The sequence below is a fragment of the Canis lupus genome, chromosome 30, assembly GCF_011100685.1.
Source record: "Canis lupus familiaris isolate Mischka breed German Shepherd chromosome 30, alternate assembly UU_Cfam_GSD_1.0, whole genome shotgun sequence".
Classification (NCBI taxonomy): Eukaryota; Metazoa; Chordata; class Mammalia; order Carnivora; family Canidae; genus Canis; species Canis lupus.
Window position 1 is genome coordinate 27,889,688 of NC_049251.1, and position 25,423 is coordinate 27,915,110.

General features: G+C 50.6%; 2 long non-coding RNA genes across 8 annotated transcripts; one reads left to right on the top strand and one right to left on the bottom strand.

Annotated features, from left to right (window-relative positions):
* Nucleotides 1-293: 293 nt before the first annotated feature.
* Nucleotides 294-17,739, bottom strand: LOC111093344. Of its 5 annotated transcripts, none has more exons than XR_005381746.1 (5): nucleotides 17,640-17,739; nucleotides 17,359-17,520; nucleotides 15,973-16,124; nucleotides 13,908-14,044; nucleotides 294-1,184 (listed from the first exon to the last, which is right to left on the bottom strand). It is a non-coding gene; the product is annotated as an uncharacterized LOC111093344 (long non-coding RNA). The 5 variants fall into 5 exon arrangements; XR_005381748.1 differs by having other exon boundaries at nucleotides 13,908-14,047; XR_005381747.1 differs by having other exon boundaries at nucleotides 15,973-16,578.
* On the top strand, nucleotides 10,675-17,619 carry LOC111093343. 3 transcript variants are annotated; one of them, XR_005381745.1, is made up of 5 exons: nucleotides 10,675-12,825; nucleotides 13,836-14,237; nucleotides 15,509-15,575; nucleotides 15,903-16,143; nucleotides 16,222-17,619. It is a non-coding gene; the product is annotated as an uncharacterized LOC111093343 (long non-coding RNA). The 3 variants fall into 3 exon arrangements; XR_005381744.1 differs by having other exon boundaries at nucleotides 16,226-17,619; XR_005381742.1 differs by having other exon boundaries at nucleotides 10,676-12,825; nucleotides 15,903-17,619.
* Nucleotides 17,740-25,423: the final 7,684 nt, after the last annotated feature.

Genomic DNA, 25,423 nt, shown 5'->3' on the forward strand with positions numbered 1-25,423 from the left:
ACTCAGAAAGAGAGGCAGAGATGCAGGCAGTCCTGCAGTCCCTGTACAGGACTCGATCCCAGGACCTGGGATCCTGACCTGAGCCAAAGGCAGACACTCAACCACTGAGCCACCCAGGTACCCCAGGATCTTATTTTTTGAAGAGACAGGATGACATGGAAAATAAAAACAGGGCAGCCCAGGTGGCTCAGTGGTTTAGTGCTGCCTTCGGCCCAGGGTGTGATCCTGGAAACCTGGGATCAAGTCCCACGTCAGGCTCCCTGCATGGAGCCTGCTTCTCCCTCTGCCTGTGTCTCTGCCTCTGTCTCTCATGAATAAATAAATAAAATCTTAAAGAAAAAAGAAAAAAAATGATCTGTCCACAGTTATATGCAAACCCAGAAAAGGGGAGCCAAGGGCCTGTGCCGGCTGCCTGGAGGAGGTGCCTTGGAGAGCCCCCCATGCTCGCTCTGCAGGCTGGAGCAGGCCGAGGCTGTGGGAAGCAGAGCAAACAAACACGGCAGAGAGAATCAGGCCCTGGGGACACAAGGGCAGGCCGTGGAGAGGAGGCAGGCCTGGATTCCTGGCCAGAAAGGCAGGGGCGAAGACCACATTCGTTTTAGAATCCTAAGCGGTAGTGAACATCCCCAAGCCAGGATGGTGGGAGTCGGCAAATCCTCTCATAACCTCTGTTTCAGGTGGAAAGGACAAAACCCACCTTTACGTGGTTCTGGCCAAGGCCTTGCCTTTTTCTTTACTTCCTGTAGCTTCATTGACCTCCGCTGGCCTCTGGGGGTGGATGCGTGGGGACTGCACCCAGGGACACTGCAAGGACACAGCAACCAGCTTCCCCCCACCCCCGTACAAACTGGGATCCCTCTGTTTTCTGTCAAGGGGTGAGCTCTTTAGCTCCCGGGGCTTCCAGTGGGTGACCAGCCCCAGCTCCCCACCCAACGTCCTGAGTTTTCTCTCTTTCATACTTTGACCTGGTGCATTTTGGCTGGAGAATAAAGAAAAGAAAAATCTGAAATGCTTTCTCGGACTCTCAGGGGCCCGATTCCTACAGGGGAGAATTGAAAACAAAGCACGCTCGGACTCCAAACCCAAGTGGCAGCAATATCTCCGCTGCGAGATCTGCAGGTGAAGGACGGAGTGAGAGCGTCTGGTTCTCATTAGAATTCTTGGCAAAGCCCGTGGAGGCGCATCTGGAAAAGAAAGGGGAGGGACTGTGGGTGAGGTTTGTTGAAGAAACCCCTCTCCCCCATCACAGGTCTCTTGGCTTCGACCCCTCAAGGTCACCTGGGGCCAGCTTTCCGATCCCTCTGCGACTCCCTACATGTGCGGGTACATAATCTGAGTCCCTGGACTCTAAAGTGGAGAATCCAAATAAGGAAAACCCAGTTCGTTCTCATTTTTCTAAATGTCAGCTGAAGTTCTCCTGCGGACAATCCCACTTTCACAGATGCGGTGGATTCCAAGGGGAAGGGTCAGTAGTAAGGATCTCTTATATTTACTTGCGTGGGATTACCGTTTTCAGGGTGATCTCAGCCATTGCTTTCATCTGAGCATCACACCGTTTGCATGAAGCAGCGGATCTCTATTTTACAGATGGAGGGAAAACCCAACAAACAGAAAAAACTCTGAGTCCCAGAGAGAGTGGGGGACTCCTACATACTAAGTTTTGCAGCCAGTGGGAGCCAGAGCTGGGGGCTAAGCATCTGATTCCTGCCACCACAGCGTCTTACAGGTCACACCACGGCTCATCCCTCCTTGGAGTAGCCTCTCCCCAGCCCCCATCTCCTTCCCTTTCCTGAATGTCTCAGGTCTTAGCTTAAATGCCACTTCCTCTGGGAAGCTCTCCCTGATTGAGCCTCACCCTCACATTAAGTTAGTTCTCTCTGTCAGCACCCCGTGCACTTTCTCCTTAGGGCACTTATCACAATTTTTTTTTAACTTATCACACATTTTAATCAGATTTGTGTAATTATTTACTTAAGATCTCCTCCCTCTCTGGCAAGACAGCCCCCGAGGACAGAAAGTGTGTCCAGGCTTGTTCATCGTTGTAAGGTGAACGAGACACCACTCAGCACAGTGCCTAGGACATGATGCCCACGCCTCCCCCCCACAAAATGTTTGTGAGAGAAATGAACAAAAACTTAAAAGTTGCCCAACACAGTGGTGAAGGCTGAACCCAGGCCAGCTTCCTAACTTCCTTGGTGACCTAGTCAGGAAGGGATTTTCCAGGGAAATTGCCGGAGATTCTCAACAAGGCTGTGTGAAACCCTTTGCTAAACACTGAGAGAGGTCCCGAAAGGTTAGAGGCTGGAAGACTGAATTGTGCAGGATTTCTGCTTGTCGCCAGACTTGGGAGTATCAGGGATAAATAGACCAGGGGAGCCTACGGAAGTTAGTTCATGCCCCACGGGTCATTTCTTTTCTTTTTTTTTTTTTTTTATTTATTTATTCATGAGAGAGAGAGAGAGGCAGAGACATAGAGATAGAAGCAGGCTCCATGCCAGGAGCCTGACGTGGGACTCGATCCCAAGACTTCAGGATCGCACCCTGGGCCAAAGGCAGGCACTAAACCGCTGAGCCACCCAGGCTCACTTCTAGCTCCATCCTCCTGTGTCCTGGGGGAGCCATCGCTGCTCCCTCTTCCGGTCCCTGCCCGCCACGACGGTGGCCTGGGAGAGTCTGGCACTTAGCTGGCCAGAATCAAAGGGTGACCAGAGCACACATCACCTAGTTCACATGGGCAAGCAGGCCAGAGAGAGAAGGACCGGTCTGGTAAGTGGAAGAGCTGGAGCCAGCATCCAGGACTCCTATTTGATATTCTCTCCACCGCCACTCAGCCCATCGGAGGCTGTGCCCTGACCTTGGGGAAACAAAGTCTTGAAAATGAAACATACAAAAAAGTGCAAGGTATGGTCCCAACTTCCAGAACTTACAATTTTGTCAGACAGTGAAAGAAATTTCTTGAAATGGTGACCAATGAAACCTTGCAAGTTTAGGCCATTACGCTCTATGCTGTGTATAGAAGAGACTAAGTCCTGAGAAGTCAAAGAGGAAACTTGACAAATGTACCCCCAACTCTACAATACTCTACCTTCACTAATTTTTTAAAAATATTTATTCATTTATTCATGAGATACGTAGAGAGAGAGACAGAGACACACAGAGAGAAGTAGGCTTCTCGAGGGGAGCCCAATGTGGGACTCGATCCCAGGACCCCGGGATGACGACCTGAGCCAAAGGCAGATGCTCAACCACTGAGCCACCCAGGTGCCCCTGCTTTTGGTATTTTTTAAAAGCAATCTCTACACCCAATGTGGGGCTCAAACCCACACCCCCGAGATCAAGAGCCGGGTGCTCCCCCGCCAGAGCCAGCCACGCGCCCCTGCGCTGCGTGCGACTACAGCACAGTGAGAAATGTGTGCACGTGGGGAAGTCCTCCACGGTGCCGTGAAGGGCAGTCTTTGGAGTCCGACATCTAGGCTCTGCTGCTTCCAAGCTCCACGACCTTAGGCCAGTCTTTGGGGCTCTCTTTGACTTGATCTCCTCTTCTGTACAATGGGTTGAGAAGATAGTAAAGGTACTTCCCTCGTAGGGGCGTTGGGGGAATTGCATGATGTGACAGTTGTCAGACATAAGCAGATACCCAGTCTGATTATTAAGTAGCACTAAAGCTGTATGGAGCGAGAACGGGTTATCTCAGGAAAGCAGGGGGGCTCCCGTCACAGTGGCGTTCAAACCCTGGTTCAAAGCCCCGCACGTGCAGGCTTTGTCTTTTGAAGCCACCGACAGAGGGGTCAGTCCTCTTCCTGCCCCACAGGGGAAGCCGGGTGGAAGAGCCCATTCTGCCCAGAGACGTGAGGCCCGCGACAAGGGCAGGCCCACCCTGGCTCGCAGCAAGGACTGTCATTCATCGGGCGGCCCCAGCACCAAGGACAGTGCCTCCACAGTGGGCGCTCCAGAAGCTCTGGTGGTGTGGGGGGCCGCTCTGTGCACTGAGGTGGGGCCCCCAGCTGCACAGAGCTCCAGCTGGTGTTGCGGGGACCAGGGGGTAGGGAGGGTTGTGCTGGGTTATGCTCGTTTACAGAGAAGTAGGTTTACTGGGAGGTGGGGGGGTCCAGGAGATGGGGGGGGGCGGTGAGGGCCCTGAGAAGCACGCATCCTCTCCCACAAGCTCTCCTCCCTCATCAGTGAGCAAAATCTCACTTCCTGCCGTAACTGGGAGCTGTATTACTTCCTCACTCATCCTTAAAGGACAGCAGAACATTCCCTGCCTAACCCCCCAAAGGTGCAGGAAGATAAATGGCAAAGACGAGATGTCACACGGATGCTGACTTCACTGTGACGACAGGCCAGCCCCTCCCAAGCACTAGTGCGCAGGAGCTGCCTGGCATCCTCAATGACTGAGGCCGGGCCGCAGGGACCAAATGCCATCATCGGGGCCTTCATCAACAGGCACTTGCTTCTCACAGTTCTGAAGGCTGAGAAATCCAGGATGAAAGCGCCGGCAGGTTTGCTTCCCTGTGAGGACTCTCTTCCTAGGACGGCCTCCTTCTCCTGTATCCTCAAACTCGGAAAGAGGAGCAGCTCTGGTCTCTTCCTCTTCTTCTAAGGGCACTAATGTCATCAAGGGCGCTAATCTCACCCTCATGATCCACCTACACCTTCTTACCTCCCAAAGACCCCACCTCCAAATACCATCACCCTGGGGGGGAGGGCTTCAACAATGCGAGTGGGGGTGGGGAGGAAACACATTCCGTCCTGGGAGCTTAGAAACCCTTCCCAGAGTGAACCAGGGTATTGACTGCTGACTGGTCAGTGAAGGTAAAGGGTCCTAGGCTGCCTCTTGCCCCTCACGTGCTCAGGCTCCTGGGGACTGAGAGCAGGCCCAACCAAGGGGCATGAAGGAAAGCAAGTCCAAGTGTAGTCTGTTACATTCCGCACAGGTGGGCGGGCTTGAGGGGCCAGTAAGGTCAAGGACCCTCCTTACCCTCTTCCCTTTTAGATGAATACATATGCCTGAGCAAAGAGAAGTCAACCTTGAGTACTAGATTTCATTTTTGGGGTCTTTCTCTAAATGCAAGACTCAAGAAAAACTCTGGGGCTCACTCGAATGTATAGACTTTAGGACTAAAGATGGAAAAGTCAAATAGGACTCATGATATTTAACTGATTATGTACAACAAACTTTGCAAACCACATGTCATATAAAATAACAGAAAGACTGCTTTTTTTTTTTTTTTTGTCTCTTGTATCTCATGAAACAGTTTTGTTCAAACTCTTTAGGCTTATCTCAACATCACTGTCATATCACAAGAGCCACTTTGGTTCTCCCCACTGTCTCCCAGAGCCCATCACCTTTAATTACTACATTGTTTGAAAGCAAGCATTTTGTGGTTTTTTTTTTTTAAGATTTTATTTATTTATTCATGAGAGACACACACAGAGAGACAGAGTGATAAGCAGAGGGGGAAGCAGGCTCCCTGCAGGGAGCCTGATGCGGGACTCGATTCCAGGACCCCGGGATCATGACCTGAGCCAAAGGCAGACACTCAACCGCTGAGCCACCCAGGTGCCCCAAATCAAGCACTTTTTTGAATTTGTATTTCTTGTCACGGGAAATTTATTCTGAGCCACAAGTACCCACTTGCATGACCCACTGTAAGACAAACTTTCTAAGCTACAGGTATGAGTATATACAGGACTTCCATGACAGTGCCGTGGTGATCGATGATCTTTACAAAGTTTGCACAGAGGGGTGTCTGGGTGGCTCATTCGGTTAAGCATCTGACTCTTGATTTCAGCTCAGGCCATGGTCTCAGGGTCCTGGGCTCTAGCTCTGGGTCGGGCTCTGTGTTGCGGCGGGGGGGGAGTCTGCTTGGGAGTCTCTCTCTTCCTCTCTCCCACTCCCCTCCCTCAAATAAACAAATCTTTAAAAAATAAAAATAAAATAAAAAGTTCCCAGTACTCCAATCTGTGAAGACCTTGCCCAGCTGGGAGAAATTAGTACATTTCTATTCATTTCTTTGCTTCCTCAACAAATTCTGTCAAGTGATCTCCTTACCAATCTAAAAATAACATTGACAGAGTTCCTTTGGGGACTTTGTATATTCTCCAAATAGTATTTTGTTATTCAAAAATACCATCATTGAGAGAACACCCTGTAACTAAAAGCTTATCTCAGGCCACTCCCTCTTTTCTGAAGGATAATTTTAGGGAAGTGGTACATCAGCACGACCTTTGGAAAAAGTGATACTGTCTAATTACTTAAGTCCTTGTTTCCTTCCAAGAAGATTGATGATGGAACTCTCTCGATGCCATTAAGGTCTTTCAGAAGGCAGCTGCCATCAAGGGACCTCACTTCTTGACTGATGCATATTCCACCACTGCTGAGCTCCTGAGCCCAGCCTCTCACCCATCCAGTGGCTCAGGAATGTGTTCATGTTTAATCTAGACAGAGGACACCAACATGAGCTGGAGAATGTATATTTCTGGAATATTATTGGACTATGCAAAACTGTGTAAGATTTAATTTCTGGAGTCAGGCACAGAAATACCTCTGCTTGGTGCTATAGTTGTAAGATTCTGACACCAACCCCAGTGTGGGTATCCCCCCCCCCCCCCCCACTGACCAATTCTCTGACACCAGCTGGGTGTCCTACAATTCACCTCAATTCTGACTCTGTCTACTGGGAGATAGCATCAGATGCCCCAAGTTAGGGGTTCAGCCCCACAACATTGGCATTTCCCCGACTTCAGACACCAATTGCAAATCTGGATTATCACCTGGGCCTCTGACTGACCAGCTATAGATCAGAGGTTCCCATAACTCCCTCTTTGGGTTCATTTAATTTGCTGGAGCAGCTCACAGACTCAGAGGGACTTTTCACTTCCTAGATTACCAGTTTATTATAAAAGAATAAAGTTCAGAGATGGCTCAGTGCTTCAGCATCTGCCTTCGGCCCAGGTTGTGATCCTGGAGCTCTGGGATCCAGTCCCTCATTGGACCCCCCGCAGGGAGCCTGCTTCTCCCTCTATGTCTCTGTCTCTCTATGTCTCTCATGAATAAATAAATAAAATCTTTTTTTAAAAAAAAAGAATAAAATTCAGAAATAGCCAGATGAAAGAAGTACATAGGGCAAGGTATGGGAAGGGAGTGCAGCTTCCATGCTCTCTGAGCATGTCACAGTCCCTAAAATTTCATAAATTCACCAACCCTGAAGCTTTCTGAACTCCAACCTTTTGGGGTTTTATGGAGGCTTCATTGCATAGGTGCAATTCATTAAATCATTGGCGATTGCTGATTGAACTCAATCTCCAGCCTCTCCCCCCTCCCCACCCAGGGATGAGATCAAACGTTCTAACCCTCTGATCACATGCTTGGCTACCCAGGCCACCAGTCCCCAACCTTAGGATACTCAGAGACTTTCCAAAAATCACCTCAATAACACAACAAGAGACAACTTTCTGGCTCTCAGTGCAGGAAATCCCAAGGGTTTTAGGAGCTCTGTGCCAGAAACAGGGATGAAGACCAAACAGATATTTCTTTTTATAAATCACCTTAGCACAAGTTACTTATGAAATTTTTACATAAACCTGGAAAGAAAAACTCTCTTAATTGGAAGATTATGGGCAGAATAAATACAAGTACAATTTCTATTTAAGTGCCTTCCTCTACTGAGTATTTACTGTAGGGTAAACATTATGCAAAGAATCCTAAATGCAGTATCTTGTTTATTTTCTTGTTCTAGCATCTTGTATTAAAATGTCAATTATTTATTTTCATTCTTGTTTTTCCAGTAAGGTAGTTTAAGGCTATACATTTACCGCTAGGTACTGCTTCATCTGCATCTCTCAAGTTTCGTTATGTAATCCTTCCGCAATTCTTCAGGTCTAAATATTTTATAATTTTTATTAAGACTTTCTCCTTAATCCAAAATATATTTAGGAGTATGTTTGTTTCTAACTTAATAACATTGTGGAGGGAAAATATAATTTGTGGGATTCCTGGGTGGTTCAGTGGGTTAAGTGTCCAACTCTTGATTTTTAGTTCAGGTCGTTATCTCAGAGTTGTGAGATCGAGCCCCAAGTCGGGCTCCACACTTGGGCATGGAGCCTGCTTAAAATTTTCTGTCTCTCTCTGCCCTTCCTCACCTCAAAATAAATAAATAAATATATATATATATAATTTGTATATTATAAATAATTTAAAATTTATCAAGGCTTCCTTTGCTAAAATGGTCAACTTGCTTGAAAAGGATCTATATCCTCCATTCAAAGGCAGGCTTCCATACATACTGATCCATACCGGGTCAGGTTTACTGAATTAGCTCTTCATATCCTACATACCTTTCCTCTTTTTTGGTTGCTTGATCTATCAACTCCTGATAAAAGTATAGTAAAAATATTTTACTAGGGATCCCTGGGTGGCGCAGCGGTTTGGCGCCTGCCTTTGGCCCAGGGCGTGATCCTGGAGACCCGGGATCGAATCCCACGTCGGGCTCCCGGTGCATGGAGCCTGCTTCTCCCTCTGCCTGTGTCTCTGCGCCTCTCTCTCTCTCTCTGTGACTATCATAAATAAATAAAAAAAAATATTTTACTATAAATATGAATTAATCAACTCCCATAATCAACTTATAAATGTACTCATGTTAAGCACACCCAAATTCATAATTGTTATATATTCTTAATGGGATGTTGCTTTTATAATTAAGTATTATCTTGGCTTATTCTTCATAATGCTTTGATCTTAAATTTTATTTGGTCTCACATAAATATTGCTGGACATATACATTAATTTCCTGAACTTGCCATAGCAAATTATCACAAACTAGGTGGCTTAAACCAATTGAAATTTATTCTCTCACAGCTCTGGAGACGAAATGTCAGAAACCAAGGCATTGGCAGGGCAGTGCTCCCTCCAAATCCTGGAGGAGAGGCCCCTTCCTGCTTCTTCAGCTCCTGGTAACCCCCGCAATCCAAGGTTGTGGCACTATCACTCCAGTTCCCGCCTTCACTGCCACGTGGCTGTCTTCCTCTGGGTCCGTGTCTCTCCCCTTGTTCTCAGGGCACCAGTCACATTGGATTAAGACTCTGACATCATAATAACGAATGATATCTGCAATGGCTGCCTCCGAATAAAGTCACATTCTGGGGTGCTGGCAGCTGGGACTTATTGGGGGGGTCACAATTCAACCATAACAATTTTTTTTGGTCTGCGCTGGCTGGATCTATCTTTTGCCAATGTCTATTTTCCATCTTTTTTTTGTGGTTTTGCTTTAGGTATACCTCAGAAATTCGTTTACCCTAATCTAATAGTCTCTTGATGGGTAATCTATTTACATTTATTATAGTAACTAATATATTCTAATACATTTCTGCCATATTTTGTTTCTATTTACCATCCCCCCTCTTTTTTTTTTTTTTGTCTCCTTCCAGTTGTCTTAACTCAGACTCCCCCCCCCTCCCAAAAAAAAAAAGCAGAGTCTGAGATAAGGGCTTGTCTGTAGCTTGTTTATTTTAGGAAATGATTCAAGGGGTAGGAGCAGAGGAGGGGGCTGGGAAGAGTGAAAGGAGGGTGAAGAGAAAGCCAATCGCCATCCCCCTGGGACCTGGGTGGGGGGGAGGGCTACAGAATCCATCACAGTTGTGCCCACAGATGTGTGAATGTTTTTTGAATGCAGCTGTGTCATTTTCACTTCCTCTCTCTAGGTCATAGGTGGCGGGCATGTGTCTGGAGCAGAGGGTATTCCTCACAGCAGAACCACCACCTTGGCTGTCGGCCATTTAACTTTCACACAATCCTAGGGGGCACTTTATCACCTCTGTTTTAGAACAAACTGAAGCTCAGAGAGGTGAAATCACTTGCCCCAAGTCATATGGCTAAAACCTGATGGAGCCAGGAGTCAGACTCTGGTCTGTTTGATTCCACAGCCATTTCTCTTGACCAGGAGCTCCACCGCCCTGCATGGCCCTGGGTGTGCCCTGAGGCTAGCCCTCCTGTACTTGAGTTTCAGTGTCATTTATTGCAGTCTCATCAGGGCAGATGTCCACAAAGAGAAACAACAACACAACCACACTACTACATGGTCTCTGTGTGGCTTTGAACCCATCTCTGTCCAAACAGGAGTGTTCTAGAGAGACTGGGAATGACGGAAGCCAAGAGATGTCTTAACCTCTATTCAAAGAACTTCTGTTTTTGTGTTTTGTTTGCTTTTGGCCCACAGCTCTATCCACTCCCCAAAGAGTATGGTTTTCTAAGTAAATCAGGTAATTATTGACTAAGGCAGGGGCTACTGTGATTGAGAAATTAGCCATGTCTGTTTTTCTTCTGCAGACTCACTGGAAAAGAATGTGAGGTATTCTCATCTCTTCCTCTCCAGGGGCCCTTGTGTTTTGCAGGGCCAGGCTTCTCTTGCCCCCAGGGGGCAAGTTAGAGGCCTTTCTTAGATTGTCTAAGCGTCTGGAGACTTAACACTAATTCTTAGAGATAGAGAGGGCTGGGGAGGGACCCAGGGCTCAGAGGTCATTGAGGCCTGGCAGGACGCATGAGTGCAGGGCCTCTACCCGGCACCCTGGGGGTGGCAGGGCTCTGGGAGTGGCTAAGATGGGGGGAGGGACATGGCTAGGACTGACAACACCCCCCCGCCCCACCCCATGGCCTTCGATTCGGGGAGCAGCAGGATTCAACTGGCCACCAGGGCTTGGACAATGAGCAACTTAACACTGACCAGAACGGATCCGATCAAGGTTCTGCCAAGGTTCTTGGAATCCCCAAAGTTCTAGAATCCTCAAGACCTCAGAGTTCTGTGTGGCAGGAGAGCGAAGGCCCTGAAAAGTGGCTGAGATTGACTTTTCTGAGGGTCTTGTAGGTGGGTCTTAGTATGACTTAATTTAATTTACAAAATCCGCAAAATGTGTCATGGAACACATTCCCAAGTGTCGTGGACTATTTATATCAGTTACACTAATAATGACCAAATCCTGAAGGGAATTTTTCTAACATACTCGGTAAAACAGGTCTTAGTTGTTGTTGTTGTTGTTGTTGTTGTTGTTTAATCCTTTGGAAATGGCTGATCAATAATTGACAGGCTATAATGATTCTAAGCCCTTCTACTGGTAAAAATATCTGCTACCCTGGTAATTTAAATTCCAAATTACCTCCAGATGAGGCTTTAAAAACACCCTGTGATTAAATCCACACCAAATGGAGTTTCTGTGGGAACCTTTGCTGACTCTGAGGACAGCCTGAGTTTGTGGAAGGCTGGGATCTGGACTGGGCTAGAAATGAAACTTGGGGCCCCGAGAACCTCATCTACAGGACTCGGCCAGGGAGCCATTAGCCCTGGAGGCTGGCCCAGAGCTGAACAACCTTTACCTGGAAATGCCTTAGGAGGAGGCACTGGGAAACCTCTCTAGAAGCTCACAACTTGTCTCACCTGCTCTTATTAGACCATAGAGGTAGGACTCGGGGGTGGGGGCCACCGGGCAGGAGGCTGGGCCCAAGGGTTGGGAGCAGCTGCCTACATCTGTCTGTGCGTCTCTACAGCCGGTGAGTGCCAGACAGGCTGTATATGTGTCTCTCTGACACTGCAGATGTGTCTCTACACGTGTGTGTCTGTGGGGTCAGGGATGCATTGAATCAAGTCATAGTTTTCTAAGCCAGGTGGTTCACAGGACAGGACAGGTGGCCCAACTTCTCAGTGGGGAAGCCACCTCCGGAGGCACAGACCACCTGCAGCCCAGCTGGGGTCGGGGGTGGCTGTGGGCAAGGAAGACAGGGCGGAGCAGTCTGGAACTTCTGCTTGGCTGAGGGGGAGGAGGAGGAAGGAGCAGGGCAGAGGGCGAGCAGTGAGCAGCACATCCTCAGCAAGGGGCTGGGGAAGCCCAGCAGCCACAGGGAGGCCAAAGGGCTCTCAAAATATGACCTCCAGTTTCTAGGAGAGGAGCTGGGCTTCAAAGGTGTCCCCTTCCCTGCACGGTCACATTATCCCCTCCTTCCCAGTCCTGCCACCAGGAATATGGGGGGAACATCTTTATTTTCCGGTAACTGCTTTGCTTAGGCTCGGGGCTGGGCATTTTCCACTTGCAATCTCTGTGCGCTTGCTCACTGTGACCTGTGCTTTTTTCCCCCCTATCCTAAAGACCAGGAAACTGAGGCTCAGAGGGAGTAGGTGGGTTGCTCAAGGTAACAGGCTGATGGGTGTCAGCTGAGGCGAACCTGTGTATGCTGAAGGCCAGAGTAGAGGTATCACTTGACAGTCATCTACCTCTGGGCTGCCCTCTCTCTGCTGTGAATACCCCCCTGCCCCCCCCCCCCCCCCCGCCACACACACACACACACAGACACAGTCAGGCCCTTGATGGAGGGTGACAGCCCAGATGGCCAGGGTATCCACATGACAGTTGTCTCTGTTTATGATATACACACAAAACAACAACAACAACACAATATTAGACCTAGTGAAAGCCATGCTTTTACACCCTTCTCTTCTTTCTGGGTATGATGAGGCAGTCGGGGGCCAGGGAGCCTCTAATTAGCATAGTGTTAAGAACATGAACTTTGGAATCAGCCTGGAACCTGAATCTCCGTTTATGAGCTCTGGGTCACTGGATGAGTCACTCAACTTTTCCAAGCTCATTTCTTCATCTGAAAAATGGGATAATAGTATTTACCTCCTTGGCTACTGTGTGGATTAAATGAGGCAAAGCGTATGTGTGCACAGCATTTGGCAGCCAATAACCACCCAATAACTGGAAGCTCTAATTATTCCTAATAATAATGGTGGTGGCAACAAAACCAACCAAAGCAGCTGGATGATCACAAAAAACAAGGTGAGCTGGGTTCTATGCAGAGACAAGGTTGTGACATCTGTGTTGTTGACAAAACCAGAGCAAAAGAGGATGTTGAGTAGCCTGCTGCCTGGCCTCAAAGAGGGAAGGGGCAGATGTCGGGGACCCCTAACCTTGAAGTGGAAAGTTCTGGCATTGATCTGGATGCATGGCCTAATTTTCACCTCTTCTGCTCTCAGAGTTTTAATGGGGCACGCTGAGTGCTGGGCATTGACATAGATAGGACAAGTGTGACCCACACTATGGGCTGGAAGCCAATACTGGGAGGGAATGCAACTGGCACCAGGTGCCACAGTGTGTCTGCTCTTTGTCCCGACACCTGTCAGCTGGGAATTCTGCATGTCATCAGTGCAGCGGGGTATGACCAGCCCAGAGTAAGATCCCTACTATAGACCAGCAGTGGCGTCTGTCAATGCCAGTGTGTCTCAAGGGGGGATGCATTTTTAGTGGTTTACTGTCTTGACTACCAAAAAAGATTCATGAAAATTGTGAAAAAAATATATTAAAACAATGTATAGAAAGTATGAAGGTAAAACAGTAAATGGATATATATATAACTTTTTTTTTTATTCTGGAAGTTTTCAAAGACAGAAGTAGTATGAATGGCATAGTGAATCCGCATGAGCTCACGACTTGCCTTCGACCACCAGAATAGTGTGTGCATGGGAGTCCCAATTAAAGCAACGTGGCTTTAACATCTTCCCAGTGAGTTAATGAGCTCCAGTGATCCCTGTAGTGCAAATATGTTAAATTTCCTGATTATCCAAGTGCCTGAAATTACTCCCCATCTCCTTTCCCAACTGCCTTGAGCATCACAATCTGAATGAAGTAAGAAAGAGCGAAGTTAATTTACCCCAAATCATCCAGGAAGCTTAAGCAGTGCCTGAAACATGGGTATTCCATAAGAATTGAAGTAAAATAATAATGCTAGAACAAGAGCTCCTGTGTATTGTGCACTTACTATGTGCTTGCTCACTGAATTCTCACACCAGGCTGTACCACGTATCCTATCTTCATCCCTGTTTTACCAATGAGGAAGTTGGACACAAAGTTCATCCACTTACCTAACCTCACACAGAGCAGAGCAAGGACTTTGACCCAAGCATTGAGGACTCCAGCATCTGTCTTCTTAGCCAGCACACCAGGGGGGCTCCAAATCAGGTGACCCCTGCACCAAAGCCCGACACGGGCAAAATGAGTGCTGCTGGGAAAGATGAGGATGGAGAGAAAGCCGCTTGTACGGAGCACTGCTGTGGGACCAGGCGCTGTGCTAACTGCTCCCCTGTAATGTCCTCACAAACCCCTGCCACGGAGCTGGGATCGCTCAGGAGGCGATGACACTAGCACTCTTCCAGATGAGGCACCCTCCTGGCTTCCTCAGTGCCAGGCCTTGGGTGAGATCCCGTATTTTTTTTTGGGGGGGGGGGCACCCTATTTGCAACTATGCATAGAAAAAATTCAGAAAAACTATCCACCAAATATCAACAAGTGCTTACCCTCACCCGCCCACAGTAGAAGGGTAAGGGGAGGGGGGCTATAGGGTTTTTCTTTTCTTTTTTGTTAATCTCAACTTTCTAATCTCTCTACAATAAATTCTTTGTGTTACAGAGAGTAGGGGAGGAAAAAAGGGGGAAAAAAGAAAAAAAGAAAGGGAGAGAAAATGGCACTCCAAAGCTGGCGTCAGCAGGCCGGAGCTGGGGCTGGGGTGGGCATGAGGGCAGGAGGCGAAGCGGTTGGGAGAGTAGGGCAACATGAGATGGGCAGCCCCAGGGGATGGCAGGCTCAGGTTAGGCCCAGACTGGCTTTAAAGGTCATGGTGCATGGGTGCACACGTCCTCATAGGACCCGGGGGCCCCCAGAGGGCACAGCAAGTCAGCCCGTGTAAAAATACGCAGTATGGCCAGCTAAGGTTTCTGGGGGGGCCGCTGCCATGGGAAGCAGCCACCTCGCCCTTGGAGGCCTCCAGGCCCACGCTCCCTTGGCAGGTCCTCTCACAGCCCCAGAGCCGGGGCTGTTTGTTCTCAAACGCTGCATCTTTGGGATTAAAAATAACCCTTGGGCTTGGCTGCCTTCTCCCTGCCCTGGGGGCAGAGATGGGCCATGCTCCCAGTCTGGGCATTTTCCGCCGGGATGGCGCTGTGACCCACCAGACCCTGCCCGCTTAGCCACCCTCCGTCAGGAACGCTTGATGGACAGGGAAAGGAAGGGACTTGCAGGGTCTACCAGGAAGGAAAGTAACCTCCCCAGAAGAGCAACACGGATGCCACCAAGATCACAACGGAGCTTTCCTAAGAGAAATGACAGGCCCCTTATGGGCCACGCGGGGCCATACGGGTGTCAGTTCTGCTGCAGCGTGGAGAACATTCGAAGAGGGCATGGGCCTGGCCGGCCCCCACAGATGTGCGCCAGTTTAAACTCCAGCAAGAGGGGCGCATGGGGGGCTCAGTGGTGCAGCGCCTGCCTTCGGCTCAGGTCCTGATCCAGAGGTCCTGGGATCGGGTCCCACATCAGGTTCCCCGCAGGGAGCCTGCTCTCCCTCTGCCTGTGTCTCTGCCTCTCTCTCTCTCTCTCTCTCTCTGTCTGTCTCTCTCTCTCTCTCATGAATAGATAAATACATCTTTAAAAGAAAGAAAAAAAAGTCCATCATGAGCAATACTCCTTTCAGATGAAAAAGTGGTGCGACCAAAGATCCCTGTTACGATGTCCGGGAGGGCTGGTGCTGGTGACTGCAGGTAAGGCCACCTTCGGGTGGGCGAGGTTACTGTGATTTTAAAATCTCACACACAGGCCTTCCTCCGTTCTGATCCTTAGTCCCAAGGCTGAGGATCCCCGGGGGAGCCTAGCTCATCTGCTCTGCAGCTGGGGAGCCTCAGAGAGGACAAGGCCTCTGGGGAGGCGCGGTGGCGGCGATTAGAACCCTAGCTCCCTCCCCCTCGGGGGACTCTGGGAGCTTCTTGGCTCTCCTTAGGTGGGGGCAGAGAGCCCACCTCTGGAGATCTGGAGGAGGGGGCTGCAGGGACAGCCAAGGACACACCTCGTGGCCTCACCCCACCTCACAGGTGATGGGGGAGAGCCGCTGCTGGAGCACCCCATCCCACACTCGGGGTGACCAAGAGGGAGTTCACTCACCTGGAGTTCCAAGTGCAATCGTTTGTGATGCTGCCAGAAGCGCTGTGTTGAGAAATCGGGCATGATAGACTGTTGACGTGTGCCATCGGTGCCAGGTTGGGACGGGAGGAGACATGCGTTTCAAGTGTTGGCCGTCCCTGCCTTGTCCCCACCTGGAATCCCACAGCAAGGGTAATGAGGCAGTGTCCCCGTGGGGGAGGGATCAGGGGGGCCAGACCACAACCAGACGCTTCGTGCCTTGATACCAAGACAGCTGCTTAGACAGCCCGATGCCTTGACGCCTCGAGTGGATGGCGCAGAACCTGAGTCCCCTTCGCATCAGAGAGATGGAGTCCCAGCTCACCCACTGCCCACTGAGACACCTAGGCGAACACCGAGGGAAAGGCCTGGAAGCGAGGCATCACACGAGGGGAGAGAGCAGTCAGGACTCCACAGCCGTGCCTATCTTTAGCCACTGATGTTTTCTGGAGAATCCGTGTGGAGAAGGAATGGGGTGTGCAAGAAGGCGAGCAAGTGCTCCGAGGGGTGGAGCCGCAGGAGCCCCTTGGACGAGTGGGAGAGTTCCACCTGCTCTTGGGAGGTGGCTCTCCTGGCCCCTGAGAATTTCTGGATGGGGAGGAAGAATGACTCTTAGGTGGGTAGGACAACTCCCAGAGCCCCAGCCCTTGGGGATGTCATGGGGAGAGCGGGGAGGCTGAGTAGCAGGTGTGAGGCCTAGCAGCGTCCCTGCCTGCGCCACCACCGTTGCCACGCACCCCGGCCCAGCCTGGCTTCCCTGGTCCTTCCCCAGCACGGCCACCTGCAACTTCAGCACACTTCTTTGCTTCTCTTGCTTTCCTTTCTCAAGGCCCCAAACTCACTCCTCATGCCTTTAACATGATGCCCTCAGCTCCTTTTTTATTGTAAGGACCACGCTAGGGCCCCTGTGGCCTTTCTCTTTCCTCTTATGCCCCACATTCACCTGCTCCCTCCCGCCACTGTGGTGGAAGGCTGTCCCCTCTGTTCCAAGGAGAGCCCCCCACCCAACTGGGTCTTCCATCCCATCAGCCCGCTGTTCCCTCCTCCAGGACTTTCCAGCTCTGTCTCTCCACAGACACCACCCTGCTTCAGAGAGCTCCCCTGGCAGGCTGTCGCCTTGCACCTGGGGCCTTTGGAGCCACCTACCAAGAGCTCCCTTCCCTTCGTTGCCAAATACAACATGTCTCTGGCTTGATAAGTTGGTTGGCTGCTTGCTCGCTTGGTTGATTGATTAATTGCTGCCAAAGCCACCTCCACCTTCCTGCCCCTGACTCTGCCTCGGAGCCTCAGCACAAAGGGTTCCTTATCTCCACCCCTGGGCGCTGGCCAGCCCTGGAGTCTCTTCCCTCCAGCCCACAGACGACTCACCTGCCTCTTCCCCACGGTTCCCATGCTCCGCGTGACCTCAGGCCCCCAGATGTTCCTGGAATTCTGAGCGTGACTCAGAATGGACATCTGTCACTCCACACTGAGGCTGCCTCAGCTTGTCACAAAGCCTCTGTTTCCTGAGTCAAATGGTGATAATCACACCTGCCTCACAGGGTAAAGACGAAATAGAATAATAACTGTAAAATGCTTAGCATGGTGCCAGACAACATTAAGTGTTCAATAAATAATAATAATTGTGAATTATCTTAGCTCATGCATACCTCTGGTTATGGGCAGCCCAGTCCCCCAGAAGGTAGCCTCTTCACCGCCGGACGTCACTCTGATTTTGAGCAAGCTTTTCCCTTATTGCTTTAACAGATATGACCTAGCACAATATTCCAAGCACCCTCCCAGTGCTTTACAAATTTTAACTATTGTGACCCTTATGACAACACTATGAGGTATCCCTAATTTATAGATAAGGTAACAGAGGCACAGAGAGACTAAGTAACTTGCCCGAGGTCACAGAGCTGGCGAGTGGCAGAGCCAGGAACTGAACCCAGGCAGTCTGACTCCAGAATTCTTGGTTCACACTGTACACAGCTGTCTGTTGGGTCACGTTTAATTAAAAGGACATAAACTAGCCCCTGCTCATGGGAGTGCTCTGAAGTAACACAGAACGGTTCCCAGACCGACTTCATTCAAGTCCGGGCACTGCTTTGTATTTATCTTTGTTTCTTCATTCATTAAAAAAGCACTTAGGGAAATTCTAGTATGTTCCTGGCCATATGGTGCCCTGAGACCCTGGGGTGAGCAGGGCAGGCCGTGCCTCTCACAGCGCTCCTAGTGTCTTTTGGCAGCTGACAGTGCCTGGCACCCAGTGGAGTTCTGGGGACCAGAGTGGGCTCAGTCTCTGCATAAAAGCCCCCAGCTCTGGGGGGGCCCAGGGATCCCTTTACCCAGAGGGCTTATGGCAGGAGCACAACGGTCCATGGAAAGCGCAAGTTCAGTAGAGATGCCTTGAAGCCTCACGTGCAACCAGGGATCTTTGAAGATCAGTGTTGGTCAGGCTTGTTTAGCGATGGGGCGGGGGGGATCACTTACATTCTAGAGAGGTCCCCGGAGCGGAGCCAAGTTCCAGCACGCTGATGGCCTCACCAACTCACTGGGCCCTGGGGAAACCTCCTGGGAGACACTGGACTCCCTCCCCACTTGCTTCTGGATCAGCCAGCCCAGGGATGGCCCCTCCCTCTCCAGGCCTGCTCTCAGGGCATCCCCCCCCCCCCCGAATCTCTCAGCCACGCTGAGACAAAGGTGAGGTGGAAGAAACAACGGACCCCAGGCTTGGAGAAGCTTGGGGTAATGGGCTAAGGTGACCCAGTATCAGTAGGACTCATTGAGCCAAACAGAAGCGGGAAGAGGGCTCCACTTACATAGGAAGCTTGACTCGCAGCCCGAGGGACTTCCTTTCTTATTATGAGGACGGAGCAAATTCCTCAACATCAGTTTCAAACTGGGCCTGATCCCCTGGCATGGCTGCATGGCTCGGCAGGGTCTGACCTGGAACCTTCCAGACTTCATCTATTCCCACTCTCTCCTTCCTGCTGCCCCAGCCACACTGGTCTCCTCAAGTCCCCAGGAGCTCACCTGGCCCTTCCTGACCACTTCTCCTACCAGGAAGACTCTTCTCCCTGGTCTCAGGGTGCCCCTTCCTTCTCAACATCCTACTCAGATTTCACGCTCTCAATGATGTCTTCTCTGAGCAGTCTAAACTACGACCGGCTCCAGCCACCTCTACCTGCTTGTTCTGGTCTATGTTCTACATAGGGTTAAAGTATAATTTTTAAAAGTGAAAAACATGGCTCTCACACAAAAATAGAATAGATACATGTCAAAGATTTGTTAACTTAGGGGCACCTGGGTGGCTCAGTGGTTGCGTGTCTGCCTTTGGCTCAGGTCGTGATCCCAGAGTCTTGGGATCGAGTCCCGCATTGGGCTCCCCTCAGGCAGCCTGCTTCTCCCTCTGCCTCTCTCTCTGCCTCTCTCATTAATAAATAAAATCTTTAAAAACCTTTTTTTGTTAACTTGTTAATGAAGGAACCAGTAAGATCACTTAGTGCTGGTTCCAAGAGCATTTGAGGATTGTGTATGGGCATCAAAATAAACAAAAATGCTGTAGGATCTCTAGGTTAGGTACAAACACATCTACCGTTGTGCAGGATTGTACAGCCATAGCCTTTGAGATAATCTTTCTATGGGCTTGCAACGTACAAGTTAACATATACCTTTGGTGTCTGAGTTTTAATCAACTAGCGAGGAGGTAAGTCGAACACAGGGGAGTCCTCTGGAGCATTAAGTGATTGTTGTGTGGTGCTATTCATCAAAGCCCACGTATGACTTTCAAAGGACAGAGTGTACTCTCTTTTGCCTCTCTCGAAGTTCTGGATAATTTTTCTCAGCAATAGTATGCATCTCTATCTGAGGTTGTCTTGTGTATCATTTACTTCTCACCAGCCTCAACCTACTAGCATAAAAGCTCCAAGAAGGCGTAAGCTCTGTCAACCTTGATGATCACCAAGTAGAATCTTGGTGTCCCCAGATTCTACTTCAGTCCCAGGGGCAAAGTAAGTGTTTAATAAATATTTGTTGAGTAAAGAAAATAAGATATAATCAAAAGTTGTGCTTGGAGCCAGAATGTAGAATAGAACCTAGAAGGCGCTGGGGGTGCCAGGAACGGGGAATTATTGTTCAGTGGGAAAGAGGTTCAGTTTGGGATGACGAAAAAACTCTGGAGATGGACGCTGGTAATGGTTGCACAGCAATGTGAATGTACTTAACGCCACTGAGCTGTACCCTTAAAAATTGTTAAAATGGTAGGTTTTATGCTACATATACTTTACCACAAAAAATTACATAATTTTAATGGCAGCCTCTTGTCAAAGACTTGTGCTCTGCCGACACTGCCCTGAGCACCTTCTGTATATATAAATCCTGTATTTCCCCACAACTCTGTGCCTCGGCATTTTTCACTATTTTCCTAGCCTAAGAAAAGGAATGAGGTCGAGAGAAGGAAAACAACTTGCCCAAAGTCACACACCTAGTTGATGGTAGAGTTGGAATTTGAGACCAGACAGACTATGCTCCTAACCATGGGTACACTTAGGGTCCAGGTTATCCATCCTGTGTGACTCTCTAAGAAGGAGCAATCTCCTTGTCTAGAGAAGTCAAGGAAGCCTTCCTGGAGGAGCTAGAGTATCAGGCAGGAGCTATCACACAGAGGAGCCAGGTCAACTTGCCCTCTACTGTGGCTGCTCTACCTGACTCATTCCTGACTCCAGCTCACTGATGCTAGTTCTCCTCCCCTAAAACCCAGAGCCTCCCCAAAGCAGAGTGTTGTGGGCGGGCTCAGGAGCGGCCAGGATGCAGGCGCAGCCTGTGCCTCTTCCCTTGCTTCTGGTATAGGGATAATGAGCAGAACTCGGTGAACAGAGTGGCCAGCACCTGCGTTCAAACCGTGGCTCCCCCACCCCAAGCCCGCCCCCGTTCCTCTACAGCTGCACGATGAGATTGCCCTGTGCGCTGCTGGGCCCCAAGGCCCAGGGTCAGGCAGGCAGCACTTAAATACTTTATTAGCCAGACAATACCCTGCATCTGGTCCAGCCCAGCAGCCCACCAGCGCCACACCTGCTTCTAGGGCCTGAGGGAGAAACGTTGACGTGTGCTCCAGAGTGTGGGTTATCCTTCTCTTTCTGACCCAAGCCAAAGAGGCGATTTCCCTGCAGATGGTTCCAAACTGGAGCTCTCAAAATCTTGATCCTGCTACTGTAGCCATTGGACTGCATGGACCTGCCCCTGGACCCTGAATCAGACGGGTCCTACCCATGGAGAACGCAGGCTAGTCTGAACCCCAAGCACACATTCTAGGACCAAAGGAAAGGAGCGCGGGGGCATGGCTGTGATGGCAAGGTATGTGGTGTTTCTGTGTGCACAGAGGTGCGGGATGCCCCCATCCTAAACGGTAGTGCCTTCTCAGCCACTCTCCCCTGCAAGGTGCAACCCACCCCACACGGCTCCCTGACCACCAACCACTAGTGGCCGGCCTGGAAGGGGGTTCTCTGGGGATTGAGGAGGAAGATTCCAGAGCTCCCACAAGAGTGATTATTTGCTTAGTCATGTAAGCACGCTCTCCCCCGGGCAGGCGAGGGGCCGAGGGGGGCATCTCTCTTCTGCAGGCTCCAGGCAGGGCTCATCCCAGACCCTGAGACCCTGACCTGGGAGCCACCTGGGCGCCCTCCCACCAGCTTTTAAAGAAGGGTGTTGAGCAAGCAATGTCCTGGAGGCAGAGCTGGTAAAACGAAATCTTTATGGGTCAAATCTTATCTCCCCCCCCACCCCCCCCCCCCGATGATACAATGGTTCTTTCTCTCAAGTATAACTAGGGAAGCTGGCAAAGACAGAGGGTATCGTCTGCCAATTCTGTTTGCTTAAAAGAAGGCAAATTGGGCTTTTGGGAGCTGGGAAAGCATTTTATGGCCCCAGCAAGATGCAGCCCCTCCCTTGGGGGCCCGCTGGGGCTTGCACCCTGGGCAGACGCGGGAGTCGGGTGAGGAGACGGCCCCTAGCAGGGACAGGGACGGGCCTGGTGGCCGGCACGGGTCAGGCCCACCTTCCACAGCTCTCCTCTCTCCTCTGTCCTCGCCTCAGTCTTGCAGCTGAGAAGCTGAGGTTCAGAGTCGAGGTCCTTATTGGCTTCTTTAGACCAGAAAACCAGGCCAAGTCCTCTGCACTCTCTTTTCCTTGAGGTCACAGGAGAAAGGCCTGCTTGCCCTGCCCGTCGCCCGCTCCCACCCGCCTTGGGGACCAGCTGGTTAGTGGCTCACTGGGGCTGGGTTGCTAGTAAATCCCCAGGAAGCACCCCAGTACGCTGGAGGAATGTGTGAGTGTTTGGGGGGGGATGTCTTCTGAGCACTGGAAATCCCAAGGAGGCTGGGAGGCTGGAGCCCGGGAAGGGAGGAGTGTCCCTGAGCTGATAGCCGTGGGCCTGGTGCTCTGACACCTGGCCGCTCAGTCCACAGAGCTGGGGGTGCTCCCGGGGAGGACGGACCAAAGGGCAAGGCACCCAGCTCTGCTCCGGGCACAAGACCAAGCCCTGCAGGTGCTTAACCATCCCCGGAGAGCGATGCCGGGCCACCTGCAGGCCCGAGGACTGTGACTGTGACGTGAGCTCCTGTGGGATGGCTGCCCCCCACTCCCCCCAGGCTTTCTATCTGAAGTTGGGCCAGGAGACCTGAGTTTTCCACTCAGAACGAGCATTCGGTGCCAGTCCTCTGTCTGTCCTTGGCCAGCCTCTCCTTGGATGGACACCGTGGCCCATGAGGGAATCGGTTCACAGGTCTTGTACCCCAGTCGCTGTGGCCTTACTCTCTGCATGAAGAGGTTCCTGGGTGCACACCTGTCCACCTGCTGGGCTCCCCCTCAGCCTAGGCCTCCCTCAGCTCGTCAGAGCCTTGGTCACAGGCCTTCAAGGGTTTCTCTCATCACACAAAATGCAAGCACAACTGGGGAAGAGGCCTGTTGACTCTTGGGCTCAGGAAAGACATGTGTTCTAGAAAGCCAAGGTCAGAGGCAAGCAGGGCCCCTTTGTTGGGTTAAATGCTCTGCTGCCACTGTCCTAGCATTCTTTTTTTTTTCTTTAAGATTATTTATTGGAGAGAGAACTTGAGAGCAGGGGAGGGGCAGAGGTGGAGGGAGAGGGATAGGCAGACTCAGCTGGGTCCCGATGTGGGGCTCCATCTCACGACCCTGAGATCCTGCCCTGAGCCGAAGCTAGGAGTGGGACACTTAACCAAATGAGCCACCCCGGCACCCCCATCCTGACATTCTTAATAATTGTATCTTCCAATTTGTGTTTTGCAAGTGAAGCCCAAAGGACGATGAGGAAAGCCCGTGGGCAGAGGAGACACGCAGGCACCGAGGAGCCTAGCAATGTGCACGGGCCTGTTCCCTGCTGTTCCACATGCACAGAGCATTCCAGCTGCCCTGTGAGCACAGAATTCGGGGGGACAACACATGGGAACCCAGCAAGACCCAGTGCAAGGGCAAGATAAGCATGTTCTGTCTCTGACACTGAAAATGCCAAGAGGCCACGCTTTCAAATCAAATCAGAACTCGGCTCAAGTGCAGAAAGGAGGCAATGGTGGTCTAAGAAGAGGGAACCTCTAAGCAGGTGGTTCCTCTCTTTTCTCGCTCAGGTTTCTTCCCTGTAGGAACCAACCACGTAGGCTAAGAATGACCCGATGATTTGGCGATTCCACAGACCAACTAACGACTCTTACTTGCATGTAACACTGGCATTGCACGCTATAAAAACCAGTAAGATGGACACAAATAATTTAGATTCTTAATTTCTCTTTACCTAGAATGACATTAAATAGCAAAAACAAACTCTCAAGACTATACAAGAGGTAGACACTGAAAGAAAGGAAAATCTTTGTATTTTTGTTCCCTTAATGGTCCTTTTTCCTGCTTTTTGAGCAAGGGGTCCCTTGTTTTCATTTCGAAGGAGGCTTGGCAGTTTACGGAACCGACTCTGGAAGCAAAGCTGAGGTCAAAAATCTTGCCTGGTGCTGAGGCAACCTTGGGCAACTCTTCACTCATTTGAGTTCTAGTTCCGCATCTGGAAAGTAGAGGAAGAACTTCAGAGCTGTGGAGGGTTACGGTGAGTGATAGGACAGCCGCACCTTGTTGACCCCTGGAGCTGGACAAGGTGCTGTGCTAAGTGCTTCACTGCTCCATCTCCTTTCTTCCCCAGAGCAGCCCTGTCAGCGGGGGTATCAGCCGCTATGCTGGGCTCCCGTGGTGTTTGGGCCCAGCTGGCACGCGTGCTCTCTGCTGCTGCTGTACCCAGCTCTGTCCTGGGGACCATCATGGTATTACGTGTACAGTTTGGTGGGACGGTCTCATATCCTTTCTTAGCCACAGGGCAGGTCTGTGACCCCACAAGCTCGGTCAGCTCTGTCTCCCAGATCTGTGTTCGTGAGAGGCCATACCCCCCACCCCCAACTGGATGCAGTCTTGGTTGGTTCTAGCTTCTGGGATCTCGGAGTATACCTCAGGGGCCTGAAGTCTCTGAGACCCAATTTCTGCATCAGCTCCCCTCATTCTGTGAGCCACCTACATCCAGCCCCCAAGTCGGCCTTTGTTTAAGTGAACCAGGGTCTGCTTCTGATGCCAACTCAAAACCCCTAAATGCTTACTCCTCCTCAGTTTCCAGATAAGGATACCAGGCTCAGAGAAGTAAAGCAATCTGCTCCATGCCCCACAGTAAGTGAGTAGCAGAGCCAGCATTTGAACCCAATAATGTCAGGATGCAGGATGCTCACCTTCTGTCTCTAATATAAGGTGCCCCGTGCAATGCCCTGAATGGACGCTCCCTTCTACCCAATCGTGATACAGTAGCTGCTGTGCCAGGCTCATTGCCTCTCAGCAACCTCCACCTTTAGTGCCCTCAGCTCACAGATCTTTGTTCTGTGGGTCCCTAACAGAAGAGGCAGGAGGGGAATAGGGCAGGAGGCTCTAGGCCTGCACCAGCGTGGGAAGCTAACCCTGCCTCCAGCAGAGGAGGCCTTGTCTGAACTGTCTTAAAGTGGAATGTTACAGGCTCAAGCCCTCTCTTTAGGGCACCAGGGGCTGTAGAGGAAGACCGAGCCCCCACCGTAACCCACCCCAGGCTGGCTTTGTGACCCCTTGGGCTCCAGTGGGAGGTCAGGCTCTGTGTGGCTAAGGAGAACTAGGCCCGTGGCTGCCTTGGATGATGAAAGGCACAGTCTCCTACCCTCCATGCCCAAATATGGGACTCATCCGTCCGGGTGCAACTGACTTCTGGCCTGGCTGGACCCATATCTCCTACAGGAGGATGTTTGATGGTTTATCTGTTACACAGAGCAAACCTGCACACCTGCCTCCCTACATATATCATCTCCCACTCTCCTGGTTTTTATAGTCACAAATGCAACTGGCTAGATTCTGACCCAGACACAGCTTTGCAGCTTACAGGAGGTTCCAT